The sequence below is a fragment of the Bubalus kerabau genome, chromosome 14 (genome assembly GCF_029407905.1).
Source record: "Bubalus kerabau isolate K-KA32 ecotype Philippines breed swamp buffalo chromosome 14, PCC_UOA_SB_1v2, whole genome shotgun sequence".
In the NCBI taxonomy this organism is placed as follows: Eukaryota; Metazoa; Chordata; class Mammalia; order Artiodactyla; family Bovidae; genus Bubalus; species Bubalus kerabau.
In genome coordinates this window covers 43779382-43801027 of record NC_073637.1, presented here as the reverse complement: position 1 = coordinate 43801027, position 21646 = coordinate 43779382, and the positions used below count along the sequence as shown (strand labels likewise).

The 21646-nt window shown below is 37.0% G+C and overlaps 1 non-coding gene across 1 annotated transcript; it reads left to right on the top strand.

Moving 5' to 3' along the window:
- The first annotated feature begins 13156 nt into the window (after positions 1–13156).
- Positions 13157–13259, top strand: LOC129627478 (U6 spliceosomal RNA). The gene has a single exon (XR_008702623.1). It is a non-coding gene; the product is annotated as a U6 spliceosomal RNA (small nuclear RNA).
- The last annotated feature ends 8387 nt before the right edge of the window (positions 13260–21646 follow it).

The following is a 21646-nucleotide window of genomic DNA, read 5'->3' as shown; positions in this document are numbered from 1 at the left end:
CACCAATCATATTGGATCACGGGTCCACCCTACTCCAATGTGACCTCCTCTTTACTAATTATACCTTCAATAGCTCATTTTATTTTATTTTTTACCCATAAACACAGATGTGTGCTTTATTTTATCATCTAAAACCAAAAATCCCAAAGTGCCATTAATGCACACAGACAGCTGCTCAGACAGAAATCAAATCTATAACTAACAGAATTTGTACTGCAATTTAATACTTATACGTTATGTTTCATCCTTGTTACAAAACTCTAAAATTAGCATTTGTTGCTCATTCACTAAATCATGTCCAACTCTTTTGTGACCCCATGGACTGCAGCATGCCAGGTTTCCTGGAGTCTGCTCAAATTCATGTCTACTGAGTAGGTGATGAATAGTGAAGTGAAACTCACTCAGTCGTGTCCAACTCTTTGCAACCCCATGGACTGTCTAGTCCATGGAATTCTCCAGGCCAGAATACTGGAGTGGATAGCCTTTCCCTTCTCCAGGGGTTTGTCCCAACCCAGGGATTGAACCCAGGTCTCCCATATTGCAGGCAGATTCTTTACCAGCTGAGCCACAAGGGAAGCCCAAGAATACTGGAGTGGGTAGCCTATCCCTTCTCTGGTGGATCTTACTGGCCCAAGAATCCAATCGGGATCTCCTACATTGCAAGCAGATACTTTACCAACTGAGGGAAGCCATACTACACTTGATCTTAGACAAAAGCCATACTACACTTGATCTTAGACAAAAGGCTGATAAGCAATGATGAATAGCTCTATTTTTAAATGAAGTCGTATTCTGAGGTACCAAGAATTAAGACAACATATGAATTTTGAGGAACCCAATTCAACCTGTAATAGTGAGTACTTTCTCATCAATGAGATATAAAAATGTGTCATTTTGATTTTTCCTCTATCTTGCTCCCTGGAATAGAGGTATTGTCTTAGAATCTGAGGATAAAAGACACTGCCCAGGTATGTTAAAGCAGAATCTTGGTTCCTAAAATCTTTGTAAAGCACAGCTTTACCAGTCTTCATTTACAAAACTTCATTTGACTTGATATTTGAACTTTTCCAACATCAGTTAGAATTTTCAGTTTACCACCTGCTAGCTGTGGGCCATTCACATGTATCTTGAAATATATATGCCTCATTTCTCTGTTTGTAAAAGAAAAATAATTATATCTACATCTCCAATATTGGTATTAAAAGTTCTACTGTATGCATGTGTGTATGTATGTACTCAGTCAAGTACAACACTTTGTGACCCCATGGACTGTAGCCCATCAGGCACCTCTGTCCATGGGATTATCCAGGCAGGTGGATTGCCATTTCCTCCTCCAGGAGATAACACTTGCATGATAATAACACAAAATATCTTTTGTGTTAAGATAATAACACAAAACCTGCAGATGACACCACCCTTATGGCAGAAAGCAAAGAACTAAATAGCCTCTTGATGAAAGTGAAAGAGGAGAGTGAAACAATTGGCTTAAAACTCAACATTCAGAAAACTAAGATCATGGCATCTGGTCCCATTACTTCATGGCAAATAGATGGGGAAACAGTGGAAACAGTGTCAGACTTTATTTTTCTGGGCTCCAAAATCACTGCAGATGGTGACTGGAGCTGTGAAATTAAAAGACACTCCTTGGAAGAAAATCTATGACAAACCCAGATAGTTTATTAAAAAGCAGAGACATTACTTTGCTAACAAAGGTCTGTCTAGTCAAAGCTATGGTTTTTCCAGTGGTCATGTATGGATGTGAGAGTTGGACTATAAAGAAAGCTGAGTGCTTCAATTCCAGAAAAATAAATGACCCAATCAAAAAATGGGCCAAAGAGCTAAATAGACATTTCTCCAAAGAAGACATACAGATGGCTAACAAACACATGAAAAGATGCTCAACATCACTCATTATCAGAGAAATGCAAATCAAAACCACTATGAGGTAACATTTCACGCCAGTCAGAATGGCTGCGATCCAAAAGTCTACAAGCAATAAATGCTGGAGAGGGTGTGGAGAAAAGGGAACCCTCTTACACTGTTGGTGGGAATGCAAACTAATACAGCCACTATGGAGAACAGTGTGGAGATTCCTTAAAAAACTGGAAATAGAACTGCCTTATGATCCAGCAATCCCACTGCTGGGCATACACACTGAGGAAACCAGAATTGAAAGAGACACGTGTATCCCAATGTTCATCGCAGCACTGTTTATAATAGCCAGGACATGGAAGCAACCTAGATGTCCATCAGCAGATGAATGGATAAGAAAGCAGTGGTACATATACACAATGGAGTATTACGCAGCCATTAAAAAAATACATTTGAACCAGTTCTAATGAGGTGGATGAAACTGGAGCCTATTATACAGAGTGAAGTAAGCCAGAAAGAAAAATACCAATACAGTATACTAACGCATACATATGGAATTTAGAAAGATGGTAACAATAACCCTGTATACGAAACAGCAAAAGAGACACTGATGTATAGAACAGTCTTTTGGACTCGGTGGGAGAGGGAGAGGGTGGGATGATTTGGGAGAATGGCATTGAAACATGTATAATATCATACATGAAACGAGTCACCAGTCCAGGTTCGATGCAAGATACTGGATGCCTGGGGCTGGTGCACTGGGACGACCAAAATCACTGGGATGGTATGGGGAGGGAGAAGGGAGGAGGGTTCAGGATGGGGAACACATGTATACCTGTGGCGGATTCATTTTGATATATGGCAAAACCAATACGATATTGTAAAGTTAAAAAATAAAATAAAATAGAAAATAAATAAATGAATAAAAAAGAAAGCTGAGTGCTAAAGAATTGACGCTTTTGAACTGTGGTGTTGGAGAAGACTCTAGAGAATCCCTTGGACAACAAGGAGATCCAACCAGTCCATCCTAAAGGAAATCAGTCCTGAACATTCATTGGAAGGACTGATGCTGAAGCTAAAACTCCAATACTTTGGCCACCTGATGTGAAGAACTGACTCACTAGAAAAGACCCTGATGCTGGGCAAGATTGAAGGCGGGAGAAGAAGGGGACGTCAGAGGATGAGATGGTTGGATGGCATCACTGACTCAATGGACATGAGCTTGAGTAAACTCAGGGAGTTGGTGATGGGCAGGGAGGCCCAGCATGTTGCAGTCCATGGGGTCACAAAGAGTCGGACGCGACTGAGTGACTGAACTGAACTGAACTGAATAACACAAAAACATGATATCATTTAATATCATGATATTAAAACATTTTGTAGCGGTAACCGTGCTGTCACTGTTGTTACAGAGATTTTCATTTGAGCAGAAAATTGGAATAAAAGTTTATTAAGGAGAAAGGGGTATGACAAAGTTGTTTATTGTCACCCTGTTTATTTAACTTATATTCAGAGAACATTATGCGAAATGCCAGGCTGGATGAGCTAAAAGCTGGAATAAAGATGGCCAGGAGAAATGTCAACAACCACCTCAGATATGCAGATAATACCACTCTAATGGCAGCAAGTGAAGAGGAACTAGAGAGCTTCTTCAAGGTGAAGGGGGAGAGTGAAAAAGTCAGCTTAAAATTCAACATTAAAAAAACTAAGATCAAGGCATCCTGTCCCATCACTTCATGGCAAATAGAAGGCAAAATGGTTGAAGCAGAGACAGATATCCTCTTGGGCTCTAAAATTTCTGCAGATGGTGACTGCAGCCATGAAATCAGAAGATGATTGCTTCTTGGATGGACAACTATGGCAAATCTAGACTGTAAGTTAAAAAGCAAATACATTACTTTGCTGACAAAGTTCATATATTCAAATCTATGGTCTTTCCAGTAGTCATGTATGGATGTGAGAGGTTGACCATAAAGAAGGCTGAAGACCAAAGAATTGATTCTTTCAAGCTATGGAGCTGGAGAAGACTCTTGAGAGTCCCTTGGACAATAAGAAGATCAAATCATTCAATCCTAAAGAAAATCAACCCTGAATATTCATTGGAAGGACTGATGCTGAAGCTGAAGCTCCAATACTTTGGCCGCCTCATGTGAAAAGCCAACTCATTGGTAAAGATCCTGATGTTGGGAAAGATTGAGGGCTGGAGGAGAAGGGGTTGACAGAGATTTGGATGCTTGGATGGTATCACCAGTTCAATGGACAGGAGTTTGAGCAAACTCTGGGAGACGGTGAAGAACAGGAAAGCCTGTCATGCTGCAGTTCATGGGGTCACAACGAGTTAGTGACTGGTTGGTCACGTGACTGAGTGACTGAGCAACAATAACAATTTTTTTTATCACATTACTTTAATAGCACTTATAACAAAGAAAAAATACTGAAATACAACATGCCATCCATATCAGTAAATATATGTTTCAAAATTTTATTTTTAAAAGGTTTTTTTTTATTACCATTAACAACAACTGTGTAATTATGATTTTTCTTGAGAGATTATTCTGAATTCTTTTCCACCAAAGCTGTACATACATAGTTGTCTATATTATGTTTGGAGAGAGTTTTTCTCTGTCTCTAACTTTAAAGCTCATTATTTTTGCTATTTGCCTTTTCCTTCCAGTAGAGATTTTTTTCCCCCTTATCTTCTTGTGTTTTCCCAGCAGGAGTACTATTTTAAACAGATTGGTCTGTTCATATGTTCTGCCTCTGGAATTGGCATGATTATGTTTGGGTCTTAATGGGGGAATTATTAAAGTAAGGAAGGTTTCAGCTTGATAGAGCTAAAGCTTGCCTTTGACCATTTTAAAATGAGTAATAACAGTTTAGATTGTCATTTATCAGACCCTAACACTCCAAGCAACAGATCTGTCATAAAAGATATATTTTCAGAAAGAATTATTCAAATTGGCCATATTAAATTACTTTCTAGTTAATAAAAGTGAAATGAGTTTATCATTTGAATAATTTTATTGTGGAAATTGAAGAGCTAGAAAGATTAACTCTCCAGTGACAGCCTAGTGGGAGATGGATACCTGTGGCTTTATTGATGTATGGTATCTAAAAGTAAATAAAACATAATGCAATAAAGAAACTGCCTTGCTTATGTTTATGTCTTCCTAGTTTATTCAGTTCATTATCTGGACCGGGCTTTTCTGTTCTCAGTTATACACTTTGACTGTCAGAGTCTAAATATTTATAGAATGAATATCTGTCTATGCCAATTATAATAGGTAAGCTTGCCTTTCTGGGCTTCCCCTGGTAGTTCAGTGGTAAAGAATCCCCCTGCCAATCCAGGAGATACAGGAGACCCAGGTTCAATTCCTGGGTCAGAGAGATCCCCTGGAGGAGGAAATGGCAACCCGCTCTAGTATTCTTGCCTGGGAAATCCCACGGACAGGGGAGACCAGCGGGCTACAGTCCATGGGGTCGCAAAGAGTTGGCCAGGACTCAGCTCCAGAGCTTGTTTTTCTACCATTTTTCTACCAAGACAGAGGATGTTTGGATACTATAAATGTATGCATTTTTATCCATTGTTCCAAAGGATTTTCAAGATTCATAGCTACTTGTAAGAAGTGTATTTTCGGAATTAGCTGAATATTCATGTAACCCTGGGTTTGAACTATTGCACACTGTTCTAGTATTGTTTATTTGAAATGATACGGTATGTGATCAACAACAGCAAAAAAATGTGCGTGTTAATTTTTTAGCCCAAAGATATGTTCAGCTGAGTTTACTTCTTTTTCAGTGTAAGGAATGTCTAAAATATTTTCTGACACTCTATGCCTTTGAGGAAGAAAGTAAATGAATTTTAGAGTTTGTGTTAAGTATTAAAGCATTTGCCATCTGACTTAGAATGACAATGTCCTATCAAATTTCAGCACCTCTTGATCTTCACTCGAAATAGAAGCTGTTTCTGAATCTACATGCAGTCTGGTAACTACTAATGGGTGCAGTTGAGCCATTGAAGTGTTCCCAGTTATTGGGCCTTGGGATGACTATATTAATGTGGTATGGAGACTAATTCATTTCAAACTGTTTTCATAATCACAACTGGAAAGAATTTCATGCTTTAATCACATACTTTAGTTCATACAGATTAATGTTTTCTCTTCATAGTTCAAAAGAAAATTGCCTAGATTTGATGTTCTCCCAGATTGACTTTAACTGCTGGTTGGGATGGCATTTGGAGAGAAGGAAGAAGCCAGCATTCTTTTTCAGCATCATTCCTTTCTCGAACATTGTCAAGTATAGCCCAAGGCATTTAACAAAGTCCTCTAATTGCAGCCTGTGATCAAGAAAATCCTGGAAGATGGACTGTTTGTGGCGCTGTCCATCTCATCTTAGGAACCAGACAGTCCAAGGGCACAAGAGGGGCAGCAAGATGGGTGCAGAGTAGCCTGGGTTCAGGGTCACCTTATAACTTAACTAGACTTGCAAATTTGAGAGATTTATCTACCCTCTTTTGGAGAAGGCAATGGCAACCCACTCCAGTACTCTTGCCTGGAAAATCCCTTGGACAGAGGAGCCTGGTAGGCTATAGTCCATGGGGTTGCTAGGAGTCGGACATGACTGAGCGACTTCACTTTCACGCATTGGAGGAGGAAATGGCAACCCACTCCAGTGTTCTTGCCTGGAGAATCCCAGGGACGGGGGAGCCTGGTGGGCTGCTGTCTATGGGGTCGCACAGAGTCGGATACGAATGAAGCAACTTAGCAGCATCTACCCTCTTTACGCCTCAGATTTTTTGCACCTCAATGATGATATAGACAAGAGCCAACACAGTTTTTTTGTTTGTTTAACGTGGAAATAGCAAGACACTGTAGAGTTTGGTGGCTAAGAAATGATAATTATGTGATGTCATAGGTAGTGGTACTTGTTAGTCGCTAAATTGTGTGACTCTTGTGATCCCATGGACTGTCACCAGGGCCACCAGAGGCCACCAGGCCCCTCTGTCCATGGGATTTTTCCAGGCAAGAATACTGGAGTGGGTTGCTGTTTTCTTCTCCAGGGGATCTTCCCAATCCAGGGAACACACATCTCCTGCATCTCCTGCATTGGCAGGCAGATTCTTTACCCCTGTGCCACCAAGGAAGCCCTTGGTGATATCATAGGGGTGATAGCTAAAGCGACAATGGCGATCATACTGCAGTATATACATGTATTCCATCAACAAGCTGTACACCTTGAAATTACACAATGTTATATGTCAAATATATTTCAACTAAAAAAACCTTTTTAACCACAATATGAATTCTGGAGGCAGTCTAGCCTGTATTTGAATCTTGGCTCTCTTTATCATAAAGTGTGGGAAAATTACTTAACATCTCTAGTCTTCACTTTTAAATTTATTTTAATGATAGAACTTTTTCCTTAGTATGTTATTACAAGAAATAAATAAGCTTATTCAGGGAGAATGCCACATGGAATGGAGTAAATGCTCAATAAAGCTTATTTTTTAATTATAATGGTCATAGTCTCTATTTGGCCAAGTTAAGAGTTTACTTTGAGAAGAAAGGCAAAAGTTAGATCCTTAGGAGATTATTTTCTTGTTATATGTGGAAATAGCCTGAAAATTGGCATATTAGCAGGATCATATTAACTGTTTGGAGAAGGAACTGTATGGAAGAGGGAAGTTGAAGGTTCTCAAAATAAAACAAGTGGAAATGTAAATTTTAAAATATGGATGGAATTCATGTTTTTTTGCAGGTAAGATTGACATTTGGTGACTAAATATGCAGAGGTACAGGAAGAGGATAACCCTTTTATCCCGTGAGCAATAAAGTCATGTGATGGTGATGGTCTTTTATGATACAGATAGAGGATGGCCCCATTAATAAAAGATGAGAAAAACAGGAGAAGAAGAAGAAGTTGAAAGGTAAAGATGATGAAAAGGTTTTAGAAAATTTAACATCAGTACTCAAAACTGATGTGACATGGTAGTGTAAGAAGTGGAAAAAGTTGTTTTGGAAACAGTGACACAGATCTCTGGAAATTAGTGAAGATATTTGGAGAATCAGAGCCTGATTTCCTGGCTGCCACAACTATAATATGATTGTTCCTTTGAAAAACTTAAGATGTACTTGGAAGAGAGTCAAGGAAGAAAATACAAATGTTAATTGTTGCCTTATTATGAATTCAACAATATTTTCTAAAACATGCATGGACTAGTTGAATTGAGTAATTATTGAAGTAAGTGATTAATTTGGAGAATAAAGTCTGTCTAATGGGAAAGATACTGGTTAGAATATTACAGTGAAAGAGCAAAAGGGTACAAGGCATTTAGAAGAAAGAATGGAGGAAGAATAGAAAAATGCAAGTGGCAACAAGACATTTTGCTCCTTTGCACCATTACTTTGGGTTGACTGTTAATTTTTCCATAGGAACTGGTATAGATCTTGCATTCATTCTATAAACACATGTTAAGTACGTACTTTGTTCTGAGTTCTGTTAGGTTTTTAAAATACAAGGATGAATGAGAATTAAAGGATCTGCCTCGAAGAACCTACATGCTACTTTCTCAAAGAGAAAATTTAAACTATTAATATCAAGTTAAAAAATAACTACGGTATGTTCAGATTTTGATTGGTAACATAAAGAAAATTCACTATGAGACACAATAGAAAGCAATGGCAGGTTCTTACCTTAGGTATTCAAGGAAAAACCTCATCTAAGGAGATATGAAATGGCTTTCATATATCTTGCTGTATATCTTTCATATATCTTCTAACATATGATTGTTAGAAGAGACATGGACAAGATTTTATGGACAAAGATTTTAAAGGAAGGAAACTTCCCTGGCAGAATGAAAGTTTCCAATATATGCTTTGAAAATAAATAAAATGAGAGCTATTAGGAGAAACTTATGTATTTTGGAGAATAACCAAGCATAAAGGGAGAAATTAAGGATGCAGGATAAAAAGAACTGGTTTTAAAAGTGGAATCTTGAATGTTGAAATGGGATGGAATCTTGAGTACAAAGAGAGCAACAACATTTGGTAAGAAATGGACATTTCTTCTGTTTCAGAGGAGGGGAACTGACTATATTGGTATATGCATGTAGGCTAAGTTGCTTCAGTCGTGTCCAACTCTTTGCAACACTATGGACTGTAACCTGGCAGTCTCTTCTGTCCATGGGGATTCTCCAAGCAAGAATACTGGAGTAGTCTGCCATTTCCTCTTCCAGGGAAATCTTTCTGACCCAGGAATCCAACCTGTATCATTTATGTCTCCTGCATTGGCAGGTGGGTTTATTACCCGAGTGCTACCTGGGAAGTCCCCATATTTAATAGCTCTTTTGATAAGCAGAAGAAGGACCTCTCTCCTGGGTTGAATATTTTCCCCCCCTGTTTCCTATTTTATTCCAAACCAAGTAGTGAAAGAAACATTTAAATTTTTCACAAACATGTCCTGTTGATTTCCAAACTTTTAAATGCACTTAATTAAAGCTTTTCCCATGAGTGAAAAATTCATTTTAATGTAAATGCTGACATACTGAGTAGAGTTTACATTTTGATCTCAAAGTTTGAAGAAAAATGTCTCATATAAACTAGTAGTTCTACAAGAAGGAGTATGCCCAACGCTGAGCAATTTCATGAATCATTGGTCTCTGCTGTTGCATGTAAGAACAATTTTTAGATTATATCTAAGCATTGCAATGAAGCATTCTAGTTATGTTTGTCATGCCGACAGGGAAATATTACATATTTTTTATAAACAAGATATCTTAGAATATAAAAAGGAAACTTTGGAAAATCACTTGAAGAAGAATACAAAATGCAGAATTAACAAAAATTTTCTGTACTAAGAAGACAGTTCTCCAAAATGTCAATCTCACCCACATAACTACAACATTTTGATATACCAGAGAAATAAACTCAAGTTTCAGTGTAATTATTCATTTGATTAACATGGTAAATATTCTGAGAGCCCTGTATCTCATGTCATTTGAATGAATTATGATTAGTCTAGAAATCATAATAATTTAGTATACTGATGACTTCTTAATTTCTATTTCTGAAATACTTAAATAGAGCATATAAATTTCTTTTGGGTCTCATTTTTCCTAGGACTCAGATAATTTGAAATCTAAATCTTCCAATTCCTTGGCCATCATTTTTCTTTACTATCTGTTTACTCTATTGTTTATTATATTTTGCATGCCACATTTTAAACAAATTATCACTATATAAGAATAATGAAAATTCAATTCAAAAGTTCCAGATTCTATTCTCTAATTTAATTATCAACCTGATAAGTTAGGTTTCTTCATTCATTTATCATTAATTTATTCATTCAACAAATCCTCTTTGGTATCTCATATTACAGTTTAGGGCCTTCCCACGTGGCTCAGTGGGTAAAGAACCTGTCTGCAGTGCAGGAGATGTGAGAAATTGGGTTCGATTCCTGGGTCAGGAAGATCCCCTGGAGGAAAGCATGGCGACTCACTACAGTATTCTTGCCTGGAGGATCCCATGGACAGAGGAGCCTGGCGGTCTACAGTCAATAGGGTCGCAAAGAGTCGAATATGACTGAAGCGACTGAGCACAGCACAGCTCATGATAGTTTAGCATGCAGAAGAAAATAAGACAGCAGCGGTCCCTGGCCTATTGAAACTGTTTATTGGAGAAAATAGATATTTAACTAATAACTTCAAGTGTGAAGAGTGCTAACAAATGAGGAAACACAGACTTTGTGGAAATACAAGCTTAGTGTGGATTTTACAGAACAGAATAAAGATGGAAACAGTCAGATGATAGGAACATAAGCCTTGTCCAACCAATCCTTCACCTTGATTTTCAAACTTTAATTTTACATTTGTGACTGAGAAATACACTTGTTTAATCTTAAAGAATGATGATATCTTGGATGCTCAGCCTGAGTGCATTAATAGTGAAAGTTCATGGGACAAAACTCATCCTGCTTTATATATAATTACAGCATATTTAGTTCAGTCTGATAGTGAAACTTTATCTACAGCTGTCCAAACATCTTGAATCTAGAAATAGCTGTAGCTCTCCAAACAAATCATTTCTAATTTTTATGTGGTAAATGTAATGACAACTTGAGAACTAGCTTCTAAATGAATAATGTCAGAAGATGTATCAGTGTTTCTCATTTGTACTCTTCTTTTAACATTTTCAATGGTGATGATTGAATCAGTACAGACAATGCGGCTGCTTTTATTTCAAAAAAAGAAATGAAAAGCATGCTTTTAAAAGAAGTGGATTGGCAAATGGAATCTAAGGTTTTAAAATATCTGGTTGTTGCCCAACTGACTTAAAGGTATAGATGTCTAGAATTTGGAAGACATTTTTAAACTTTAAACAAATATGAAATTACTGTAAGACAAAGCCTGATGGCTTTCCTTTAATCAGTATCTAGAAACATAAATCTTTTGCACTGTTTCACATCATAGGAAAATTCTTTGTGTGAACTCTGCTTAATGAATAGAACTGTATATAACTATTTTACCCTTTAATGAGCCAGTGTGGATAGCTGGATCTCTGCATAACACATGATATATAAATTATTTTGAAATGTATTCAAAAAACTCAGTTTATCTAATGCTGCTTTTTTCTGGTTTATCTAATAAAAGTAGATAGTTTTTTTCTGGTTTATCTAATAAAAGTAGATAGTTAATATCTAGCAAAATATTATAAATTTGGAGATTTTTAGTGGATTTAAAATACTAAAAACTTATTTTTCCCCCATCTTAAATTATTCTATGCATGCATGCTCAGTTGCTTCAGTCATGTCCAACTCTTTGTGACTCTATGGACTGTCACCAAGCTTCTCTGTGCATGGGATTCTCCAGGCAAGAATACTGTAGTGGGTTGTCATGTCCTCCTCTGAGGGATTGCCCTGACCCAGGGATCGAACCTGCATTCTCTTATGTCTCCTCCATTACAGGCAGATTCTTTACAGCTGTGGAAGCTGTCCTTTGAACAGCAAGATCAAGCCAGTCAGTCTTAAGGGAAATCAACCCTGAATACTCATTGAAAGGACTGATGCTTAAGCTGAAACTCCAGTATTTTGGTCTTCTTATGTGAACAGCTGACTCATTAGAAAGTCTCTGATGCTGGGAAAGATTGAGGACAGGAGAAGAGGGCGTCAGAGAATGAGATGGTTGCATGGCATCACCGATGCAATGGACATGAACTTGGGCAAACTTTGGGAGGTGATGGACAGGAGGCTTGGCCTGCTGCAGTCCATGGGGTCACAAAGAGTCAGACTGGGTGACTAAACAACAACAAGAACCAATTAACAAAGTGGTAGTTTCAGGTGAACGGCAAAGGGACTCAGCCATACATATACATGTATCCATTCTCCCCGAAACCCTCCTACCATCCTGCTGATACACAACATTGAGCAGAATTCTCTGTGCCTATAGAGTGGGACTTTGTTGGCTATCCATTTTACATATAGCAGTGTGTACATAATCTTCTCAAATTCCCTAACTATCCTTTCCCCCTGGCAACCATAATTCGTTTGATGATGGCAATACTGTTAAATGTCTCTGAGATGTTTAGACGCTCACCAGTTCCACATACGAGTCCACGTAAACGAGGTGATGCTAAGCCCTTCCTAGACCAGCATGCCAGGGCCTAAACTTCCCCAGGAGTCAGAATCAGTGTCTGTGTCTTACTTCTTTGTTACCAGGAAATGAGTTTAGAAGAGAAGGCCTAAATATAACTAAATATAATAAGGGACCAAAAAATACACAAACCCACCTAATCTATTTAATTGAGAAGAATGGGAGTGTGGGTAGAGAAAATTATATTTGCAATGAAACCATTAAAAATTCTGGATAGGTTCATGAACATATAATTTGTAAAATATTTATAATTTTTTCAGGGATGAGACATTTATTTTTCACCAGAAATATAGAGCTCTGTTAATGGGTTTTCATCTTCAAAAGTTCTGTGTTTTGGGTCAGGAATTAATGCAAATCTTACCATCTTTTCATGTCACTTACACTAAGTTAAAAGCTAACTAGAAAATGCTGGAAGAAATGTGACAATTGATAATTAATCTTACATTATTTACCAGGAAAAAACATCACGACTTGAGGTTTATCTGTTTTATCTTGCTACATGGTAACATTGAATTTCCATTGTCAATAATAGCAGTACCCAAATATGTTCCTGAAATGGTTGCTAAACAAATTTCCTATATCTATAACTTCATAATCTGTAACATTGAATATTTTTTACCATATAAGAGTAACTAAATGCTCACTTAAGCACACACATACTAAAATTGGAATGATACAGAGATTACCATGGCTGTTACAGAAGGATGACATGAAAATTCATGAAGCTTTCAATACTTTTGTAAAAAACTTGAGAATTTTTTTCTAGCAGACTTGTGCTACAAGAACTATTAAAGTGAGCCCTTCAGATGAAAAGGACAAGCCCATAATTTGAATCCATCTGAAGAAATGAAGAGCATCAATAAGAGTAACTGCAGAGGTAAATACAAAAAATAGTATAAATGTATTTTACTATAGTATTTTTTCTCCTATCTGATTTAAAAGACAGCTACATAAAGTATTAATTATAACTGTGTATAGGCATATAATATATAAAGATGTAATTTTTCTATCAGTAACAGATCAAAGGAGAGCAATGTAATGGAGCTAATAGACACAAAGTTTTTTAAACTATTGAAATTAAGTTGGTATTAATCAAAACTAGATACTTATAACTTAAGATGTTATTTGTAATCTTTAGAGCAAGCATTAAGAATACAACTCAGAAATATATTAAAAGATAAGGGAATTGAAATTGCACACTAGAAAATATCTCTTTAACAACATCAGCAACAACAACAATAAAAAATGGCCAGTATTGAGGAAGAGGGATTAGATTAAAAAAAATATGACATTTGGAAAGTAAATCACAATTATTGGACATAAATCCTACATGAATTACATTCTACCTAAAAATTATAAAATTAATATTACGTTTAGTATAAAAAGGTTGAACATTTCATCTAAAGACAGGAATTTCAGAATGGATAAAAAATAAAAAACATGATTCAAATATACAAAATGGGTCATACAAATGACCCATTTTAAACTCAAGAACATATACAAGTGGAGTGTAAAAGAGTTGAAATAGATATATCATAATGGTAACAATAAAACAAAACAATAGCAATAACAAGAAACCTGGAGTGGCTAAGTAAACATCAGAAAAAATATATTTTATGACCAAAATTTTACTAGAGACAAATAAAGACATTTCATATTGATAAAATGGTTATTCCATCAGGAATGTATAATAAATATATGTACCTAACAGCATAACTTCAAAATCTAATGAAACAATATTGAACATAATCAAAAGCAAAACAGACAGTTCTATGCTAATAGTTGAATACCCTTTTTCAATAACAGAACATACATAAAATCAACAAGAAAAAAAAAAAAACTTGAACAACATTATCAATCAACTAGACCTAACAGCCATCTTAAAACATCCCCCCTAAGAGCATCAGAATATATATTCTTTTCAAATGCACATGGGTATACTATATGCCAGACCATAAAACAGATTTCAGTACATTTTAAAGGATATAAACAATAAAAGAATGCTCTCAGTTGATAGCAGAATAAGAAATCATTAACAGGAAGAAATTTGTGAAAATCACAAATGGAAATTAAACAATATGTTTCTAAATAATTCATGGATCAAGTAAGAACTCATAAAGGGAATTAGAAATACTTTGAGATGAATTAAAATGAAATGTTGATACTTGATTGGTCTCACATACTCTTGTAAATGCTATTAATAGAACAGCATTATTGGTCTCACATACCCACTACCAAATTTTCCAATCCAAAACAAACAACAAAGTGCCACCCCCGCCCCCCTCTGCTCTTCTTGCAGAAGTATGGAGGTTTCTATGGAGAGGTTCAATCAGAGATTCTGGATTCTGGGATCCTATGCAGGGCTGAAAGTGAAAGTGATTTAATTTATTAAAAACAGAGAGTTTGAATAAATGTTGGCATAATGAACCCACTGTTTATTCTCCTAAATGTAGATTGCCAAGTTTACGGTCTTTATGTTGGTAAATCGACAGTTCATCTATGAGGAAATTCAATATCCGTATTTAAAGGACTCACTGATTTGGGATAAGCACAGTGAAATGCCTCAGGTTCAGCCTGGTCATAACTCCACAGCTCAGCTATTTATAAGCAAGAGAAAAGCCTTTCATGTTCACAGATTTGCCAGTTAGTGTTTCAATACTTTATTCCTAAAATTAATGATGATTAAGACATTTGCAGAAATCACTTAATATAATAGATAAACAGACCAACCAAAGCAAACCACAAACAGTGAAAGAGAAAACAAAATAAAATGGGTAAAGCGTAGTGCAGACACAAATGAAAAATACTACATTAATTTTAACATATCTGTGAGTCTAATATGGGTGTGTTTCAAAGCAACAAGAAAGATATCTTTTAAAAAGTCATGGTATGATAGATTAAATAAAACATAATTAAAAGACTTCAATAACATAGGAAATCCCCCAGAAAAATAGAACAACTATTACAAAAGAGAGATGGAAATAGAAGGAAAAATGGTAAATTAGAACACCAGTCTCAGAGGTACAGCATCCAGCTGACATCAGTTCCAGAGAAGGAAAACAGGAGGAAAGGCTAGGGAGAAATTACTAAAGAAATAATGTAAGACAGTATCGTGGAATAAAAGTGCATGGATTTCTAGATATAAAGGATCCAATGAGAGCTAGGTAAAATAAATTAAGAATTTCATTTAACTGTACATTATTATGGAGAACTTTGAGGATAAATAGAAGATCTTAAAAGGTTCTCATCTATTGGAGAGGAGGGAGGAAGACAGTGTTATATATAAAAGAATTAATTGTGGGAATGATACTGGATTTCTCAGTAGCACTACTGGAAACCAAAAGTAAATAATTTCTTCAAATTTCTGAAGAAAAATAATTTCTAATCTAAAGTTGAATATCTAGCCAAACAACCACTTGCGTATGAATGTGGACTTGAGACATTTTGAAATGTTTCAAATATTTCACAAAGCTTTACTTCTTGGTCTCTTTGACCATATTGAAAGTTTTACAGTTCTATTAGAAAGTCTGAGAATAATTTAATTATAAATACACAAACAGTTAAGCAAGCCAAAAAACAAAGATATGGAAATTACCAAATTTAGGCTAAACAAAAGTTTGTATAAAAATGTAGTTATATTTTGCCATGTCATTCAATGACAAAAAATATTGCATGACTAAAATAACACAAACACTGAATATTGATTTAATAGTGATTTTTGTTGTACCTATATTGGGAAGAGGAGAGAGTGAGAGAGAACTAGTAAAACAGCTACAGACAAATCTTATTAGAAACCAATGGATAATGTTTAAAATGAAAAATGAAATAAAGATTAGCAGTGTGAGCATGGAACTTAAAATAACAGAGGAAATTAATTTTCCTAAAAATTATCTTTGTGGCCAGAAAGACTGGGGGTTGAGAGGAGTATGGTAGAAGACTGCTGTTTTTTTTATTGTTGTTTCTAACAATTATAACCTTTCTATTAAAAAATGTCCCTTTAAACAAAGTACAGCTACTAATCTGATAACTGATAATTTTTAAAATCATCTATTAGTCTGGGAATAAAAAGAACTGGGTTTAGTTTCAGTTGTGCTTTTATCTTTGCATCTGTTGATCATATTGGAATAGTCATTACATAGTCAAATACATTTGCCATCTTAGGACTCAAATACTGCCACCTCTAGGACTTCCATAACAAGATACCGAAAACTTGTTACCTTAAAAGAACAGGAATTTATTTGATCACAGTTCTGGAGGCCAGAAGTTCTAACTCAAAGCATTGAGAGGGCGCTGTTCTTTCAGAAGCCTCAAGGGGAAGATTCCTCTTTGTCTTAACAAACTTGTGGTGGTAGCCATCGATTATTGGAGTTGGCATTTCTCTTTTGGGGGAGTATTTATTTACCTTAAATTTTTATTAGAGTGTAGTCGCATTGTTGTGTTACAATTTTGTGTTCATTTCTGCTGTACAGCAAGGCAAATCAGCGATACATATACACATATCCTCTCTTTTTTGGATTTCCTTCCCATTTAGGTCACCACAGAGCATTAAATAGAGTTCCTGTGCTATAAGTAGGTTTTCATTAATTATCTATTTTACACATAGTAGTGTGTATATATCAATACCAATCTTCCAAATCATCCCCCTCCCCATAAATTCTCTACATCTGTGTCTGTATTTTTGCTTTGCAAATAAGTTTGTCTCTATCATTTTTCTAGATTCCACATGTATAGTGATATTATGTGGTATTTTCTTTTCTCTTCCTGACTTCACTCTGTCTCTAGGTCTACCCATGTCTCTGCAAATGGCAAAATTTCTTTCCTTTTCAGTTTAGTTCAATTCAGTCACTCAGTCGTGTCCGGCTCTTTGAGACCCCATGAACCGCAGCACGCCAGGCCTCCCTGTCCATCACCAACTTCCGGAGTTCACCCAAACCCATGTCCATTGTGTTGGTGATGCCATCCAACCATCTCATCCTCTGTTGTCCCCTTCTCCTCCTGCCCTAAGTCTTTCCCAGCATCAGGGTCTTTTCAAATGAGTCAGTTCTTCACATCAGGTGGCCAAAGTATTGGAGTTTCAGCTTTAGCATCAGTCACTCCAATGAACACCCAGGACTAATCTCCTTAAGAATGGACTGGTTGGATCTCCTTGCAGTCCAAGGGACTCTCAAGAGTCTTCTCCAACACCACAGTAAAAAAGCATCAATTCTTCGGTGCTCAGCTTTCTTTATAGTCCAAATTTCACATCCATACATGACTACTGGAAAAACCGTAGCCTGGACTAGATGGATCTTTGTTGGCAAAGTAATGTCTCTGCTTTTGAATATGCTATCTAGGTTGGACATAACTTTCTTTCCAAGGAGCAAGTGTCTTTTAATTTCATGGCTGTAATCACCATCTGCAGTGATTTTGGAGCCCAAAAAAATAAAGTCAGCCACTGTTTCCACTGTTTCCCCATCTATTTGCCATGAAGTGATGGGACCAGATGCCATGATCTAAGTTTTCTGAATGTTGAGCTTTAAGCCAACTTTTTCACTCTCCTTTTTCACTTTCATCAAGAGGCTCTTTAGTTCTTCTTCACTTTCTGCCATAAGGGTGGTGTCATCTGCATATCTGAGGTTATTGATATTTCTCCTGGCAATCTTGATTCCAGCTTGTGCTTCCTCCAGCCCAGCGTTTCTCATGATGTACTCTGCATATAAGTTAAATAAGCAGGGTGACAATATACAGCCTTGACGTACTCCTTTTCCTATTTGGAACCAGTCTGTTGTTCTATGTCCAGTTCTAACTGTTGCTTCCTGACCTGCATACAGGTTTCTCAAGAGGCAGGTCAGGTGGTCTGGTATTCCCATCTCTTAAATTTTCCACAGTTTATTGTGATCCACACAGTCAAAGGCTTTGGCATAGTCAATAAAGCAGAAATAGATGTTTTTCTGGAACTCTCTTGCTTTTTCCATGATCCAGCGGATGTTGGCAATTTGATCTCTGGTTCCTCTGCCTTTTCTAAAAGCAGCTTGAACATCTGGAAGTTCATGGTTCACATATTGCTGAAGCCTGGCTTGGAGAATTTTGAGCATTACTTTACTAGCGTGTGAGATGAGTGCAATTGTGCGGTAGTTTGAGCATTCTTTGGCATTACCTTTCTTTGGCATTGGAATGAAAACTGACCTTTTCCAGTCCTGTGGCCACTGCTGAGTTTTCCAAATTTGCTGACATATTGAGTGCAGCACTTTCACAGCATCATCTTTTCGAATTTGAAATAGCTCAACTGGAATTCCATTGCCTCCACTAGCTTTGTTCGTAGTGATGCTTCCTAAGGCCCACCTGACTTCACATTCCAGTATGTCCGGCTTTAGGTGAGTGTGAGTGATCACACCTTCCTGATTATCTGGGGTGTGAAGATCTTTTTTGTACAGTTCTTCTGTGTATTCTTGCCACCTCTTCTTAATATTTTCTGTTTCTGTTAGGTCTATACCATTTCTGTCCTTTACTGAGCCCATCTTTGTATGAAATATTCCCTTGGTATCTCTAATTTTCTTGATGAGATCTCTAGTTTTTCCCATTCTATTGTTTCCCTCTATTTCTTTGCATTGATCACTGAGGAAGGCTTTCTTATCTCTCCTTACTATTTTTTGGAACTTTGCATTCAAATGGGTATATCTTTCCTTTTCTCCTTTGCTTTTCGCTTTTCTTCTTTTCACAGCTATTTGTAAGGCTCCTCAGACAGCCATTTTGCTGTTTTGCATTTCTTTTTCTTGGGGATGGTCTTGCTGCCTGTTTCCTGTACAATGTCACAAACCTCCGTCCATAGTTGATCAGGCACTCTGTCTATCAGGTCTAGTCCCTTAAATCTATTTCTCACTTCCACTGTATAGGGCTGAGTAATATTCTATTGTATATATGTGCCACATCTTCTTTATCCATTCCTTTACCAATGGATATTGAGGGTGATTCCATGTCCTGGCTATCATAACTAGTGCTGCAATGAAAATTGGGGTCCATGTATCTTTTGGAATGATGGTTTTTTCCAGTTAAATGCCCAGGAGTGGGATTGCTGGCTCATGTACTTCTTCTATTTTTAGCTTTTTAAGGAACCTCCATGCTATTCTCCACAGTGATTGCACCAATTTACATTCCCACTAATAGTGCAGGAAGGTACCCTTATTCTTTAGCATGTATTTGTAGATTTTTTGATGATGATGGCCGTTCTGACAATGTGAGGTGGTACCTCATTGTAATTTTGATTAGCGATGGCTATGGGGCTTCCCTTGTGGCTCAGTTGGTAAAGAATCTGCCTGCAATGCGGAAGACATGAGTTTGATCCCTGGGTTGGGAAGATCCCCTGGAGAAGGGAAAGGCTGCTCACTCCAGTATTCTGGCCTGGAGAATTCCATGGACTACAGTCCATGGGGTCACAGAGTCAGACATGACTGAGGGACTTTCACTTCACTTTCAAGAGGCACATGGAAAGATGTTGGCATTGTTAGCAAATCAATGCAGCTGTATCACTCCAGTCTCTTCCTCTGTTGTCAAATGGAGTTGTCTCTGTGGGTCTGTCTCTGCATTTCCTCTTCTTGTGAGGATACCAGTCATATTGGATTGAAGATCCATCCTATTTATCTCAACTAATTACATCTGCAAAGACCCTTATTTCCAAATCTGTTCACATTCTAAGGTACTATGGGTTAGATTTTAGGGGGATACAATTCAACTCATAGCAATGCATCATGGCATTTGTTTGAGTCCTTAGATTCAGCAGCCCGTAAGAGTCTAAGACCACCAAACAACTGCCATTTGACAATTAGAATTTGTCCCTTTTGCCTCTGCTGTTTGCAATCTAAGCAGAATTAGACCACCTAATTAAAAAATAGTTGAATGAATCTTTACAAGTGATACATTTGAATTGTGTGTGTATGATGGATTTTAGCAATATAGTTTAAGAGGATTGGTGGGTCACATTTTTATTGGAAGATCCATCCCCAGATACATGTCTAGATATATGTATACTCTGTGATGCCCATTAAGGAGAGGGCTGCAAGGATCTATCTGATTTGTATCGTGACTGCGTGAGTGGGATTCAGCTAGCTCATCTCCCAACGAGGGAGGAAGTAAGGCCACTTACTCAAATCTTAGGCTGCAAGGAACATTTCTAAAGCCCTTGCTCCACTATCATGAACGTGTGTAACACTTTGTTTATTGACACTGACTGTTACTTTCCATAAGATCTAACCATGTCTGCTGCTGCTGCTAAGTCATTTCAGTTGTGTCCGACTCTGTGTGACCCCACAGACGGCAGCCCACCAGGTTCCGCTGTCCCTGGGATTCTCCAGGCAAGAACACTGGAGTGGGTTGCCATTTCCTTCTCCAACGCATGAAAGTGAAAAGTGAAGTCGCTCAGTCGTGTCCGACTCTCAGCGACCCCATGGACTGCAGCCTACCAGGCTCCTCTGCCCATGGGATTTTCCAGGCAAGAGTACTGGAGTGGGGTGCCATTGCCTTCTCCGCTAACCATGTCTAGGGGCATTAAATCTTACTTTTGTTTAATTTGGACTTGGAGTAAATTAATCCCCATTTAGTGGGAAAATCAACCTTTGTAGTCTAACACATTGGGCTTTATATTATACCAAGAGAGCCGCCCCCTAACTGGTCCTGGCTTGTACTCTTCTGCGTGTCACTGTGATTCGAGTTCCCTGACCCTTGCCTCATTCTACTTACTCTGCTCTCATAAAATTTCCCCCTTCCAGGAATTTTTGTTAAGGGTCATGTAAAGGAAGAAAACAGCAGCAAGTGGTAGGAAAATCCTAAAAGGTTTCCTCATTAAAAAATGTACTTGAAATTTAAGCCATAATATTATCATGACTTAATTGCAATATAAATTAAGGAATCTGTAAAGGAAATACCCATGATTAGAATACATTTTTTTCCTATAATTACTATCAAAAATAACTTGAAAACTTGACATTTCTTTGAAGATTTTTACATTTATAATTAGTAATATATGTCTTCAAAATATATTGGTAAATAAAATTGGTAAATATATATTTACCAAAAATATATTGGTAAATTCAAATGATTATTATTTGTAAAAATTATTCTGATTTAGTGTAATTTAGAATTGTCTTGTATCTC